This window comes from Macrobrachium nipponense, chromosome 1, assembly GCF_015104395.2.
Source record: "Macrobrachium nipponense isolate FS-2020 chromosome 1, ASM1510439v2, whole genome shotgun sequence".
In the NCBI taxonomy this organism is placed as follows: domain Eukaryota; kingdom Metazoa; phylum Arthropoda; class Malacostraca; order Decapoda; family Palaemonidae; genus Macrobrachium; species Macrobrachium nipponense.
This window is the reverse complement of record NC_087200.1, coordinates 184,994,470-185,011,037: the sequence shown is the minus strand read 5'-3', so window position 1 is coordinate 185,011,037 and position 16,568 is coordinate 184,994,470. Positions and strand designations below refer to the sequence as shown.

At 38.9% G+C, this 16,568-nt stretch overlaps 1 pseudogene; it reads left to right on the top strand.

Annotated features, from left to right (window-relative positions):
• Positions 1-5,053: 5,053 nt before the first annotated feature.
• Positions 5,054-16,568, top strand: part of LOC135219027 (conserved oligomeric Golgi complex subunit 6-like) — a 64,844-nt pseudogene continuing 53,329 nt past the window's right edge.

Below are 16,568 nucleotides of genomic sequence, written 5' to 3'. Positions count from 1 at the left end.
CCAAGGACCCTTCCCGAGAGAAATCGGTCTACTCTAACAGCCTCACTTCGAGAGGTACCTAAAACCTCTCCGCTCTGAGTCGAATGCGTTCAGACTGTCAAGAAGAGAGAGGATCTCAAGATTAATGCAAGTCTCATTGCCAAAGCAAAGCAGTGCTGCATATTTTGCAGTGTACCAATCGGAGTGGGCCGTTTCTGGACATAGGGCAGGAAGAATGACTGTTCCTCCACCTCTGACATCTGTGAATTACTTTACCGTCTTCCCTTTCCGTCTGAAGTATGGGATAAGCTAGCAGTCCCAATGATTGTAGAATACGGAAATATGTTGTTGACGGCCTCTAGGCTCAGAGATTCGGATCTGTCAAACAACAAAGCCCTTCACGATCTTTGAGGTCTGTGGAAATCTTGAAATGGTCTAGATCGAAGCTTTCGGCATGGAACTTAGACGTAGTCTGAAGCTCCTGATGTCAAAGCATTTCGAACCTCTCCTTTCTGTAATTTAATACACGTGACCAGAAAGGCTAATTTTCTAACCACTCTAGCTACGGCAAAGAGGGTTAGTGAGGTTTTAGCCATCATCAGAGGTTTTGGCTTTAGAGGACATAATTCAGTGCGTCCTCTAAGCTTCCGTCTTGCTAAGAACGAAAAACCCGTCTAACCCTTGGCCCAGAGGCCTGGAGATCAATGGGGATGGCACAAATTATTGGGCAAGAGCCACAGAGAGTCCTGTGCCCCTGTCGGGGCTCTCAAGTTTTATCTTGATAAAACTAAAGAAAGTTGAGGTCATTCGGACAATCTGCAGTGTTCCGTAAAAAGACCAGACTGCCCATGTCGAAGAACGCCCTGGCGTTATGGTTAAGGAGTTCTTTTAAAGAGGCTCATTCACTATGTTTGAACAAAGATTTGAAATCTTTTAAACTGAATGCTTACGAGGTGAGGGCGCGGCCTCGGAAGCATTTCAACAGAGCATGACACTCAGTAATATCCTGAGTGCCACGTTTGAGCGAAGCAACTCTGTGTTCGCTTCACACTCCCGACGGGATGTGAAGACGACATATGAGATCTGTGAGTCGCTAGGACCATACATATCCCGTAGAAATTATTATTGGGGGCAGGAAACAGCACGAATCCTATCCTATAGAAAAGGGATAGGTGTGCTTTTAACTTTGAAGGGTCGGTCGCTTGAGGCGCTTTCTCTTTCTTTAGCCTAGAAGTTATGGGGACTAACTTTGATAGGTTAGGTCAGGTGGTGGTTTTTAGCTTCGTTGCCCCCACAGTATGGTCAATATGGCTAGTCACATTGTGGTCACGATCCCGTTGACAGATCATCTAGAACTCACCAGCCTACATAGGTCACTACCTTGCTGGAGACTCAAGTAAAGCAAAAGCAGACTTGGGTGACAGTAATCAAAAGTCAGCTATGCTAACAGGTAAGGAACAAGATGTCAATCATCTGCATGTAATTTGTTTCCTAAAATCCTTCTATTCTGTCCCTTCCCACCTCCAATGGTGGGATTCAGCTATATATATATCTGACAGGTAAGTTTCATGAACAAAATGTTATTGTCATGATACAATAAAGTTTGTTCATACTTACCTGGCAGATATATATAATTAAGTACCCACCCACCTCCCCTCAGGGGACAGTGGTATGAAAAATCTGAATAGAAAATGGGAATGGTTCCTGATATCTGCCTCCCAGCAGCGGGAATGGGTACTAACACCTGGCCGCCCACTGCGCTGTGCCAGAGTTTTGAAATTCTGTCGGACTTCGGAGAATACGTACAGCTATATATATATCTGCCAGGTAAGTATGAACAAACTTTATTGTATCATGACAATAACATATTAACCAGTAGTTTCAGCTGAGCTGCAATTTATCCTAAGTAAAGGACTCCAGGTTTGTAAGGTTAGGGAAAAATACATTTACTTTAAAAAATGTCATATTTCCCAGGATGACAGGTATTATGTTGACAGTAAGACACCAGAGGAACAGTTTCAGTGGCATACAACACTTCAGGGCACTGAGGGTACACCTCAAACTTTTCAGCAGTGAAAACTTCTGGTCCATCTTCAGGTTTTGAACTTCTCACCTTACACCCTTCAATTACAATAGTAGGGCAGATAAGTTCTTTGTTCAATTATTTTGTTAAAATGTATTCCAGCCAGACTCTGAAGATAAATCCTATGGGGATCCTTGACCAAGGGATAGCAATACACCACAGGATGACTTGCCCAAAATGAAGCAGAATTTCCAGGCTGAATAATTTGGAAAATGCTAATAATAATTTTAGAGTAGGAACAGTGCCTGGATACTTCGCGGCCAAGCTCCGGTTTCTATTGGCCTTGTTGAGTTTAAAACCTAGACAGTTTGCATCTTAAGGAACTGTTGCACCAGAGCTTCACGAAGCGTTTCTCCCATCTGTAAAGAGTTATCAGGCAAGCCTTGTTCCTCACTTCAACAATTCCAGTGTGATTTCAAGAGACTCAGTCAAAATCTGGACCACCACTGACCTTGGTGTTTACTTTCAAGCCAGTAGGAAGTATGTATTGTCATACTTGGGCTAGGGTCATGACAGTTCATCCAGTGGCCTAGCTAATTGACTATCTACCATCTTCATGTTCTGGAGATAAACGATGTGGATGTGGTCTGAATAAATTACAATGAACTGGCCATATAAAAATTACCTGATGTCTTTACACCCCACCTAAGAGCAGCTAATTTGCTCTCATAATGGGGTAACTGATCTTCACAAATTAAGGAAGGACATAAGAGTCATAGGCGATTGTGACATGCGCTCCATTCTGCTCCTGACACAAACAGGCTCCGGCCCCTCGCCAGATGCATCCACGCATAGTTCAAGGGGCTTAGCTTCAGGAGAGTAGTTGGGGTATGAAAGGGTAATATATTCCTTAATTAGCTCCTTCAGGCAATTAAAGGCACCGTCCATCTGCGGGTTTCCAAGTCAACTTCCTGGACCCAAGTCTTCACTAGGCTGAGGAAGCTTCTCAGTTCCCACACTTTAGTGGGCTTAGGGAAGGTTTCCACTTTTGTATATAATCTGTCAGCTTGTTCATACCAGAACAGCACTAGGTGTCCCAGATGCGTACTGTACTTCAGACTGAACCCATGAACACTTCCGAAGTTTAATCTTCAGCCCATGATTCTGTAAGATTGTCAGTACACAGTCAAGTAGTTCAAGGTGCTCCTGAAAGAGGTTCCCAAAATAAGGATATCGTCAATATAGCAATTACTGTGGCTTTTGGGAACTCTTCTAGGGGAGTATGCTTCTTTAACTGCCAGTGGGGCATTAGGCAGTAGAAAATGCAATGTATTCCTTGCTATTCTCTGACATTTGGGAGCTGATAATAGCCTCTCACTAAGTCAATGTTGGTAAAGTACTTTACCCCATGAAGGCTAAAAACGGAGTCTTCCATATTAGGCATTGGGAATTTTTCGGTACAGTCGCTTTATTAAGCTGATGGTAGTCCACAAAAAGTCTAATGCTAACATCTTTCTTGAGGACCTGGAATGACAGAAGACCATGGAGAAATACTGGGTTCAGTTATCCCTAGAATCACACAGTCTTTGCACTGTTGTTCAATGGCATCTGTTATGGGCTGAGAGAACCTCCTGAGTCACATGCCATCTTGACTCGCCTGAGCAGGCCCTTGTGGCCCGGAGTCCACTATGACCCCTAAGGTATAGACCACTGCTGGGTTCCTCCTCTCTCTTTCTTAGAGAGATGGTGGATGTGGCTGTAGACAAGCAAAGAGTTGAAGATATTGACTGTTTCGTCCACCAGGCAGTGACGATGTCTTTGAAGTGTGCTCGAGGAAAAACCCCAAGAGAGTTCTTCCTTCTGCTCAGAAGCATCCTTTTCAGCCCTCTTCTTCCTCAGGAAAGGAAGGTCAAGGTAGCAAAGAGAAAAGAATTAAGGGAAATGTTAGGGGTTGTGACATTCCCCCCTCTAGCTGCTGACATCGGTGTGGGTGTGCCTGTCTTGCCATTGGGCAACTTCAGTCCATCTCCAAACTTATGTAGTACCCTGTTCATCAAAGGACTTCGAACTCAAGAAAGAAGTGCAAGCCATGCTGACAAAAGGCGCAATAGAAGTCATCTCGGACTGGTCTCCAGGCTTTTACAGCCGCATCTTTGTTGTGGAGAAAGAAAGGTTCAGGGGGTGGAGATGGTCATAGACCTTTCTTCCCTGAAACCAATTTGTTCACCAGACTGTTCACAACGGAGACAGCATACTCAGTGGTTGGCATTGGTCAGGGAGAGAACAACTTCATGCGATGGTGGATCTGAATGATGCTTATTTCCAAATATGTACCCATCCATCAGTCCTCTTGGAAGTACCTTTGCTTTATCTTTGGGAAGACAGTATTTCAGTTAAGGCACTCTGTTTTCAGACTCTCAAACTGCTCCTCAGGTGTTGACAAGTGTTCACCTTTGTCTTGGCTTGGGCCTCTCGCACAGGATATATCTGTTGAGGTATCGTGGCGATTGGTTAGTCCTGTCGAGCTCCCAATTGCAGTTGCTTCTGGACAGGGATTCCTATCTCAAATTTGGCGTATCCTCGGATTGTGATCAACTTTGAGAAATCTTATCTTATCCCCAAGCAGAGGATAAAGTACCTGGGCATGCTGATCAATACAGCAGTAGCAAGAGTCTTCCCCTCAGACTCTGGCATCAACAAGTTCAAGAAGGCAGCACAGTTTTCCCTGTCTTGATGGGAACAACCATCACGGCAGTGGCAAGTCATAGTCGGTCACCTGCCGGTCTGTGGAGAAGCTGGTCCCTCATGGATGTCTTTATCTACATTCTCTTCAATGGAGAATGAGGGAGTAATGGTGTCCGTCCCAGGGTCCTCAATCCTTCCTCATTCCTCTCTTGGAGGAGGTGAGGAGGGCCTTGGAGTGGTGGCTAGACAACAGGAACCTCTTGATTGGAGTAACCCTGTGTACCCCCCTCCCGACATGCTTCTGTATTCGGATGCATCGACCAAGGGTTGGGGCACACACCTGGAGGAGTTGCTGACCTTGAGGGTATGGAACTAACTCAAAAGACACCTCCATATCAGTGTCCTGGAACTCAAGGTGGTCTTCCTGGCAGGCAGATTGATGGGGCACTCCATGGTGATGAAGAGCGACAACACCACCATCAGTTGACAGTGCAGGTGCAGGAGTGGATGGTGGCTCACTCGGTTGAGTTGTCAGCCAGATACATTTCGGGCGGGAGGAATGTATTGGCAGACAAACTCAGCCCAAGAATCAGTTGATAGGGACAGAGTGGTCCCTACACCAGGATGTAGCCAAGAGGTTGTTTGACCTGTGGGGCTGACCATTAAGAACTTGTTTGCCATCCAGCATAGCAGAAAATTTCAGTTTTTTTTTTTGTTTTTTTTGTTCAGTTATATTGGACCCGTGGGCAGGTGCATAGGTCGCATTCCAGAACCCATGGGACAACCTTGATGTCTACCCCTTCCCTCCTTTCTGTCTGATTCACAAGGTGATCAGCAGGGTGCTGTCCACCTTGAATCTCAGGATGATTCTGGTGGCTCCCAAATATTACCCTACTTATGTAATTTGAATGCAAGAAATTATTAAAATATATTTTATTTGCACTGATGCAGCCATGTGTCTTTTGATTTACCTAAAAGTTAAGTACTGTATCTTAGATTTACCAGACCACTGAGCTGATTAACAGCTCTCCTACAGCTGGCCCGGAGGATTAGATATTTTTACATAGCTAAGAACCAATTGGTCACCTAGATATGGGACCTACAGCTTATTATGGGATCCAAACCACATTATATTGAGAAATGAATTTCTATCACCAGACATAAATTCCTCTGATTCTGCGTTGGCTGAGCTGAGAATCAAACTTTGGATCCAGATTGGTAGTCGAGAGTAAAAACCACTCGTCCAACGAGGAACTTGATTCACCTATATCGAGATAAACTTGATTACTGAAAGGCTGTCATAGAGACTATTTGACCAAGTCCATGTTTCATGTAATTGAATGGTTATATTATCAATATAGATTGGCATGCTTATGCTTATGATATCTAAGAAGTTGTGAGGGTTCCATTTACAGTATATACTTTAAGCATTCATATGTATTATTGAAGAAATAATTTGCTTCTTTATCACAGTAAGCTTACAACATCAGAAACATTGATTTCAACCAATCATGATCTAGCTAAGCATATTGCCACATCTACCTACACCTACATTGGTGAGAGGACAGATGGAATGAAATAGACTATAAGGTGTTTATTAAGACCAGAGTGAGTCACAGTATTTATACTAAAACCTACTGTAATTTTATTTTGCTTTTTCCTTAGGTGACATTTACTTAGTGGCTGTTACAACAGTGGTAAGTCTACTTTGTTCAATGCACTTTTGGGGTCGAGATATGTGCAAAACAAAAGCATCCTTCCTCATCCATCGAGCAAACTACTTCTCCGTGGCCTGAACAAAAACTAACTTTGAATATGTTAAAGGTATGTGTCTCTCTCTCTCTCTCTCTCTCTCTCTCTCTCTCTCTCTCTCTCTCTCTCTCTCTCGTAGTTAGTAGCCATCTTGCTTGGTGAGACGTACCCGCGTGGTGAAAGTCACAACAATAATCAACAGATATCACTAAGTTTAACATACGACTAGAATTTGAGAAATATCTAGAAGTGTTCGTGAACTATCGGTGATAAGATTAGTGTGAAAATAGTAGGATAAAGCGTCTTTCTAAGTTAGTTTATCAGTGTAATACTATAAATCAGAACAAGATGGCAGTTAAGTTCCAACTGCGGGAAGAGGTGGCGTAATTTGGCGTGTTTAGCAGATTCGCAATATGATGAGGTAGCAGGAAGGGAACTGGCATTTCTCATCTATGAAATCAGCAACAGTCCTAACCAAAACCAAAAAGATACAAAAGCATCATAGATATATTAGAAGGTTTATAATCCTTCAAACTGGAACAAATCTAATGAAAACATCTTGAAATAATTGAAGAAGTTCCAAATAAAATCCAAGTGGTCAAGAGACTCATAAAGAAAAATAATACATAAACCAACATATTCCGACAAAGAAAATGAATAAGGTGAATCTTGTGAATATTCCTAATTGATGCATTAGGAAAAAGAATGCCAAAAGCATGCAAACTGTGTAAGGTTTGTATAGCATAGTCAATCCACAAAACCTAATCAGAAAATGTGCTGCATGCAACATTCCGACCCATCCACAGTGTGCTGAGGAATACAAGATTTGAGAAAAGATACAAGAATTTTTTGTTCAACATGTCTATCATGGATAGACAATGTTATTAAATCAAGATTGAATGTACAAATAGTGAGGATGAAGAAGAAGAGGAAGAGGAAGAAGAAGAAGAAGAAGAAGAGGAAAACGGAAGAGAAGTAAACAAAAATGAAATGACAGAAAAAAAATAAGAAAACAAAAGAACAAGATAAAGTATGGATGCAGAGATACTCATTGATATACTATAGAGGCAATAAAGCAGCATACCTACGAAGAAATAAAAAATTACGATATGACAACAGAAAAGCAAATCCGAAGAGGCTCTACCCAGATCTATACAATGACGGGAAAAGAGGAAAGAATAGACAAGAAAGACAAAATCTGCAACCTTTTTGGAAAAGAGGGACTTGCAGATTTGGAGAAAGATGTTACTACAAACATCCTAAGATATGTCAAAACTATGAATATATGGTAAATGTGCATACTTAGATGGATATGGGGATGATTGCAGAGATCTGCATCCAAAAATATGTAAAAACCTAAAAGAAGGAAAAGGATGTAAGTTCGACAAAAAATGCAAATATAGCACCCTGTAGCCATGATCATAATCAAATAAATAACCAACCAAGTAATAAAATCCAAAATAAGAAAGAAACAAATAAAGAGAGAAATCAAGAATATCAGGTAAAAGAGAAAAGCAAACCACCAATGAGATATGCAGAGGTGTCAGCAAAAAATTTCAAAGCATCAGCTCCGAAATTCTACTCAAGAGATAATAAACTGTATTATTATGCAAGAGGATATTGCAGAAACGGAGAAAATTGCAGATTTCAGACACAAAATTAATAATTATGATGAAGGAAGATCAAATATTATGGAAAAGTTGGATTTTTTAATGTCAGAATTTCTGGAAATGAAAAAAAAGAACAACATACCAGAACAGGAAAGAGACATGGTAAAAATCCTTATTACTACCCGTATTAAATGAAGGAGAAAACACGCAAACCATCATAGTGATGAATGCGCAGGTTTTAGTTACGAGTAACTCAAAAAGAAAAATAGAGTACTTAGAAGAACTAACCCAAAATGAAAAGAAAATAGATATAATGATACAAGTGAAAACCTGGTATTCCCAAGAGACTGGGAATGAGATCAAATTAAAAAGGGTTCCAAAACTTATAGATCAGATAGAAAAAAATAGGAATCAAGGGGAACCGCAATATATGGGAAAGACAAAAAACAAGGAAAAATATATGAGAAATATAGTAACTCAGAATGTGAACTAATAGCGGTAGAATTTGAATCTGAAAAATTGATGAACATAGTAATATATAGACCTCCTAATACTAAAGAGTTTGACTTAATAATTGAAAATTGGATGATATATGTAGAATTCACAAGGACTGGACTATTCTCCTATCTGGTGACTTCAACTTTCCTTTCGTAGAATGGAAAGAACGAATAGGAGATTGTGGTTGTACTTATACATATAAAAAAGAGAGTAATAGTAGTGCAGAAGATAAGAGGCAATTTGAAAAGCTATTAGATATGCTACTAGAATACAACATTCAAACAAATAAATCACCTGCCAACAAGAAAGGAAAATACTTTAGACCTAGTATTTGTGAACGAGATGAATTATGTTTAAAGAAATAATAGTTTATAATGCGAGTATTTCAGACCATAATGTCATAGAATTAACAGTTCATTCCAAAAATTAAAGCAAGTGAAAATAGAGATAAGCAAGAAATGAAAAAGTGGGAAGGATATGGAAAATACAACTTCTACAGTAAAAATATAAAATGGTCAGAAATTAATGAAGAATTAAACAAAGATTGGGATAACATTTTCGTAAGTGATGACATAAGGGTAAATACGGAGATATTATATAAAATATTGGAGATAATAGTGGAAAAATATATACCGAAGAAGAAAAGTAAAAACATCATTCATGCATACAAGAGACAGAAGGATCTTGTTCCAGAAAATCAGAAAGTGGAAAAAAGGTCTTGCAAAAGAAAAAAAATGCATGGAAAGTTATAGAACTAAAAAGTAAGATAGAAAATGCAGAACAAAAGATTATACAATCAAAAGAAAATGAAAAAATGGGACTTGGAAGAAAAAAACCCTATTAAATATCAAGCAAAACCCCAAACTATTATACTCATATGCGAAGAAGATGAATAAAAGAAGAATAGAAATAGGCCCTCTGAGAATTGAAGGGAGATTAACGAATGAAAAAAAGGAAATTTTGCAACATACTGGCAGAACGATATAAGAGAGAATTCACCCCTAGAATAGATAATGGAAGATAATGATATAGAAGTAAGGGATAAAATAGTGAATATTTAGCTGACATAGATATTAACCCTTCGCCACTGGCCTGCTACATTGCTGCTAATGCTTGCATACCGCATGAGACCCCCTGTCGACCGCGAGTATCAATCATTACTTGCTCCCACTAAATTTTATGTTATTCATATTTTTCCTTCATATTCTTTATGTGAAAACATGTGTGTATGGATATCAATGAATATTTTTTACCCCATTGTCAAAAAATTACAAAAAAATATAGTAAGAATATCGGAAAAAATAGGAATATTTAGTAGAAAAAGTAATTGCAGAAGTAGGAAAAAGGTGTTATAAAGTAGTAGAAATAGCAGTAAAGTAATAGAAATAAGTAGCAGAAAAAAAGTAGTAAAGTAGTAGTAAAATAGTAGTAGTGGTAATAGCAGTACTAGTTTTCTTACTGAAAACAGTTATTCCTAGGTTTCATACAGAAACAGCATATACATCAATGAATGTTTAGGCAGCTGGTAATAATAATAATAATAAAATTTACCGTAATAATAGAATAATAATAATAATAATAATGATAAAAAAAAGCAACAGCATCTCGTGACCAATACGTATATACATATGGGGCAGTTTATTCACCCCCATTATCATCTGCAAGCTATAAAAAACACATCTCATCACAAGTAACAGGCCTCCATAGAAGTCCTTTCACCTTACGCTTTTCCTGTTGAATGAAAGTACTACTCTGCCCGAGCATTCATCCATTCACACAATTTGTCAATTACATCACCACAAAAAAGGAAAAAAAAATGCATCACGTAAGCAGATGAAATCTGGTGTATAAGCAGGAATCCCATTGCCACCCTCCGTGAATCATGGGGGGGGTGGGTCTGGGCGCAAGTCACAAGATGGATCAGTTATGAATGCCAGCCTTCATCGACAAGAGGTTCAATGTCTTCCAAACAACTCGTTGTCACTGTCAACCTCTAAAAATTATCACTATAATCATCATCTGATAGATTTGGCAGGTACTCAGACCCTGACTCTGAAACACTATCATCTGACATGATACTGAAAAAAAAAAACATAAAATAACTGCAATCAAAAGGGGGAAAAAAGATTTGGAATTCAAATCAAATACATGGTTTACGGACAAAATCGTAATCATCCTTCTCAGATAATAGCCTGAGGCGCACTGGTATATGTTGGCCAGTACCCCTCCTAATATCCCATATGAAAATGACGTCACGACGTCCATCGGACGCTCATTGGTTAGAATGAATTGTGGTGGAGCTTCAGCACCTCTCTCGTACAATACTGTGTCTGGAAACCATCCAAGCTAAAGAAAACGCTTTGCTTTTCGAAGAGGGATGAAAGACGTACACGCGTACGTCCCGGTCTTTTATTACTGTACCGTAAAAGGACGTACATGTGTACGTCCCAGTGCTGAAGGGGTTAATGAAGCTGATATTGGTGGAGGCTATTAAATGAAATTAAAAAATGGAGCTGCTGCAGGGCCTGATGGAATTCCTGCTATTTTGTTAAAGAAAGTAGTTCATTCTATCGCAAAGCCACTTGCAATATTATTAAAGACAAAGTGTAGATACAGGCAAGATATATGATGAGCACAAATTAGCATATATTACCCCTACTTTCAAAAGTGGATCAAGACTAGAGGCAAGTAATTATAGGCCTGTGAGTCTAACATCACATATTATGAAAGTGTATGAAAGGGTAATGAAGAAAAATATTATGAAACATTTAATAAAAAATAATTTGTTTAATAAAGGACAACATGGTTTCGTACCCGGAAAAAGTACACAAACCCAACTGTTAGTCCACCGTGAAAACATATTCAAAAATATGAAAAGCGGAAATGAAACAGATGTGGTTATTTAGACTTTGCAAAAGCTTTTGATAAAGTAGACCATAATATATAGCGAAGAAAATTAGAAAACACAATATCGTGGATAAAGTAGGAAGATGGTTAAAAGAATTTTTACACAACAGAAAACAGATAGTTATTGCAAATGACGAGAAATCGGATGAAGCCAAGGTAATATCCGGTGTGCGCAAGGTACGGTGTTAGCTGCAATACTGTTTGTTATTATGATTGAAGGACATAGACAATAATGTTAAGGATTCGGTAGTGAGTAGTTTCGCAGATGACACAAAAGAATAAGTAGAGAAATTACTTGTGATGAAGATAGGAAACGCTCTACAAAGAGACCTTAACAAAGTATATGATTGGGCGAGAGGTTAAATAGGTATGGTATTTAACTCTGATAAATTTGAATCAATAAATTATGGAGACAGAGAAAGAAAGCTATAGCATATAAGGGACCTAATAATGAGACCATCACAAATAAGGAAGCAGTTAAAGACCTTGGTGTGATGATGAATAGGAAACATGTTATGCAATGATCAAATAGCAACTCTGTTGGCAAAATGTAAAGCAAAAAACTGGGAATGTTGTTACGGCACTTCAAACAAGAAAAGCTGAACACATGATTATGCTTTATAAAACATATGTTCGTAGTCCACTTGAATATTGCAATATGATATGGTACCCACACTATCAAAAGGATATTGCACAAATAGAGAGTGTACAAAGGTCCTTTACAGCTAGAATAGAAGAAGTTAAGGACCTAGACTACTGGGAAAGACTACAATTCTTAAAATTATATAGTCTAGAAAGGAGAAGAGAACGCTACATGATAATTCAGGCATGGAAACAGATAGAAGGAATAGCAGAAAATATCATGGAACTAAAAATATCAGAAAAGAGCAAGCAGAGGTAGATTAATAGTGCCCAAAACTATACCAGGAAAAATAAAGGAAAGCACACAGGACATTAATCCACTACGCACCAGCATCGATAATGCAGCGTCTATTCAATGCGTTGCCAGCTCATCTGAGGAATATATCAGGAGTGAGCGTAGATGTGTTTAAGAATAAGCTCGACAAATATCTAAACTGCATCCCAGACCATCCAAGATTGGAAGATGCAAAATATACCGGAAGATGTACTAGCAACTCTGGTAGACATTAGAGGTGCCTCACACAGAGGGACCTGGGGCGACCCGAACAAGATGTAAGGTCTGTAAGGTAAGGTAAGGTCTCTCTCTCTCTCTCTCTCTCTCTCTCTCTCTCTCTCTCTAAAATATGTAATGCATATTTGCAATTTATTTTATAATATATGTGTAAAGGTTTAGGTGAGATTACAAAAGAACTGAATGTACCCTTTGATATTGCATTGTCATTTTGCCACTGCAATTGGGAACTTCTGGTGAATATACTTTTTAAGATATTTAAATGCATAGCAATGGAATTTGTGCAACAGCAGAACAAACCTGAGGTCCTAACAATAGGATAACTTTCCAAGCATCAGCTGGTTAACTGGGTAACAGAATCAAAGATTGTAAAACAAGGAGTCTGTGAGATCTGGAAACTCCTGCGCGTACGAGGTAATAGCTGGTCAGAGACCGTGCTCCGGATCTCGTGACACTTCAGTCTTTCCTTAACTGCCTTGGGGAGTAGATGCTTGCGCTTTGCTCTCCTTCCAAGCTGGTTGTTTTGTGCCCGTGTTCTGTCTTTCAGTGTGTTGTGTGTGATTGTTTTAGTTTGTTATGGCTTCCTCCGAGTCTTCATGGCCTTGTCATCGCATGTGCCCGGGCATTCAGGGTTTTCTGTGCTCAAGGTTTTTAGTGTTTTCAGCTATGGATCTGCATACCACATGCAGTAAGTGAAGAGCAAATTTTTGTAGTTACGAGCAGTAGGTTCAGAGCAAATTTTTGTAGTTATGAATCCTTACCCAGAATGTCGTTCCTGGCCTAAGTCGCAGGTGAGGGTGTTTTACAGGAAGAGGGAAGATCACTGAATTTTGACTCTTCCTTCTTGGAAGGGATTTTCTTTACCTCGTCTGGACGATTCAGCGGCTCCCTCTCCCTTGATTGCTCTTCCTGTGGCTAGTTTTAGTGTTCCCGTGTCATCTCCCTTTTCTTCCATTGATTCGTCGATGGAAGTGTCGGGAGTGCCACAGGGTGATGTTATGTTTAACCCTTAAAGGCCGGAGCGGTATTTTAAAAATCGTCTCCCGTATGCCGGCGGCGTTCGCGAGTGAGCGCCGAAGCAGAAAATTTTTTTTTTTTCACAAAATCACAGGACGCTTAGTTTTCAAGATTAAGAGTTCATTTTTGGCTCCTTTTTTTGTCATTGCCTGAAGTTTAGTATGCAACCATCAGAAATAAAAAAAAATATATCATTATCATATATAAATATTGGGATATATGACAGCGCGAAAAAAAAAATCATTATATAATTATATTATCAAAGCGCGTGTGAGCAAAATGGTTTAAGCTAACAAAATAATTTTATTTTGTTGTACTGTACACTAAATTTTGTGATCATTTTGGTATATAACACATTGTAAAACGATCAAGGCAACACAGAAAATATTATCACAAAATGATGCATGAATGCGTATCGCGCGGACATAAAAAAAAAATGTTTTCAAAAATTCACCATAAATTGAAATATTGTGCTGGAGACTTCCCGTTTGTTGCCAAATGAAGGTAATTGATTGAATATTACTAGACTGTAAGTGTTGTAGCTTACAATTGCAGTTTTCGACCATTTCGGTTGAGTTAAAGTTGACCAAAGGACGAATTTTTTCTGTTTATCGTTATTTATATGAAAATATTTCAAAACTGATAAAAGCTACAACCATGGGTTGTTTTTGTTGTATTCTACATGAAATTGCACACATTTTATATATAAAAATTTTATGTAACGGCTAATGTAAAATGGTGCAATCATTACAACAATCGGACAAAAAAATTTATTTCATAAATTCATTATAAATGAAAATATTGTGTTAGAGACTTCCAATTTGTTGCGAAATAAAGGTAAATATTTGAATATTACTAGATTGTAATAGTTTTAGTTTACAATTGCGTTTTTTTACCATTTCGGTTGAGTCAAAGTTGACCGAAGGTTGAAATTTTGCCACATTGTTATTTATATGAAAATATTTCAAAACTGATAAAAGCTACAACCATGGGTTGTTTATTGTATTCTACATGAACTTGCGCACATTTTCAATATATAATACTTTATGTAACGGCTAATTTAAAATGGTGCAAACATTACGACAATCGGACGAAAAAATGTATGATTTTTTTCGGAAGAGTTACCACTTGGACGTAAGTAAAATGTTTTTTTTTTTTTCCATAAATTCACTATAAATCGAAATATTGTGCTAGAGACTTCCAATTTGTTGCAAGATAAAGGTAAAGGATTGATTATTACTAGAATGTAAGAGTTTAGCTACAATTGCGTTTTTTTTACCATTTCGGTAGAGTCAAAGTTGAACGAAGGTTGAAATTTTGGCACTTATTGTTATTATATGAAAATATTTCAAAAACTGATAAAAGCTACAACCATGGGTTGTTATTGTTGTATTCTACATGAAATTGCGCACATTTTCATATATAAAACTTTATGTAACGACTAATTTAAAATGGTTGCAAACATTACGACAATCGGACGAAAAAATTTATGATTTTTCGGAAAGAGGTTAGCGCGCGACGTAAGGAAAAGTTTTTTCATAAATTCACCATAAATCGAAATATTGTGCTTGAGACTTCCAATTGTTGCAAAATGAAGTTAAATGATTGAATATTACTAGAATATAAGAGTTTTAGCTTACAATTGCGTTTTTTTTACCACCAGTTTCGGTAGAGTCAAAGTTGACTGAATGTTGAAATTTTGGTACTTATTGTTGTTATAATGAAAATATTTCAAAAACTGATAAAAGCTACAACCATGAGTTGTTTTTAGTTATATCTACATAAAATTTAAATTTTGCACATTTTCATATACTATAATACTCATTGTAACGGCTAATATAAAATGGTGCAAAAATTATGTCAAAGTGACAAAATAATTTCTGAGATGTGTTGCTGATGCTTTTTAGTGCGAGGAGAAAGAAATTCGCGCTTCGTGCCTGGGTAACGATTTTAAACAAAACAACGCCTTGATCTGTGAGCTCCCAGCATCCCCCAAGGCTCGTGATTCAAAAGTTTTCGCTTAGTAGGCCTATAACTATTTTTCCGCGAATTTTTAAAAACTTTTTTTATATCGACGTATATACGTCCAATGGGCACCCAAACAGACAATTTATATCGACGTTTAATACGTCCAATCGGCGTTAAAAGGGTTAGTGTAGCCCCTTTCCTCCTGTTCCAATTATCTTCCATAAAGAGGCAAGAGGCTGCATTATTTAATTCCTTTGTTTCAGATTCGGAGTTATCCAAGATGGCAGCGATCTGGGTGTTGCTTGAGCTATGGGGTTCACCTTCCTTGGATGGACTGTTGTCGCATTTCTTGGAGGCTTGTACCTCCCGTTCGGCCCCCATTGCTCTCCTGCCTCCACCTGGACTCCTCTTCATTGGCTGTCGAGTGCTGCCATCTTGTGGAGCCTCGCCTACAGTCTCTGGGTAGCGCCTTATCGCTCTGCCAGTGAGGCCATCTACTAGCACTGGTCATAGAGATGTCATGACATCCCTCCCAGCGCCCTCTCACCCTATGACGTTTGATGTGGCGGCCGCTCATCCTCCCATCTCTATGACATCATTGCTTCCCAGTATGACGTCATTGTCCTCTCTCGCTGAGCCATCTGAGGCGTTGTTTCAAGCGGTCTTCAAGAGGCTGGTCTCTTGTTTTGGAAGAGAGGTTTTCTGCCTTCACTGCAAAGAAGACGGATCATAAACGTAAGGTCTCTTCTCCACCTCCTGCTTTTATGGGATCTCGTAGGGAAGGAGATTTATCTCCTTCTGCTTCTTCTCCATCACCGCCTCAAGACGGTTATTGTGCATGCAAACGACCACCACGGCCCTGTCGTATATCAAGAAGGCACATGTTTCTTTTCCCCTTTATCAGACAACAAAAGGACTGCTTCTATGTGCCCATCAGAATCGAGTGACACTTGTCACCTGCTTCATTCAGGGGAAA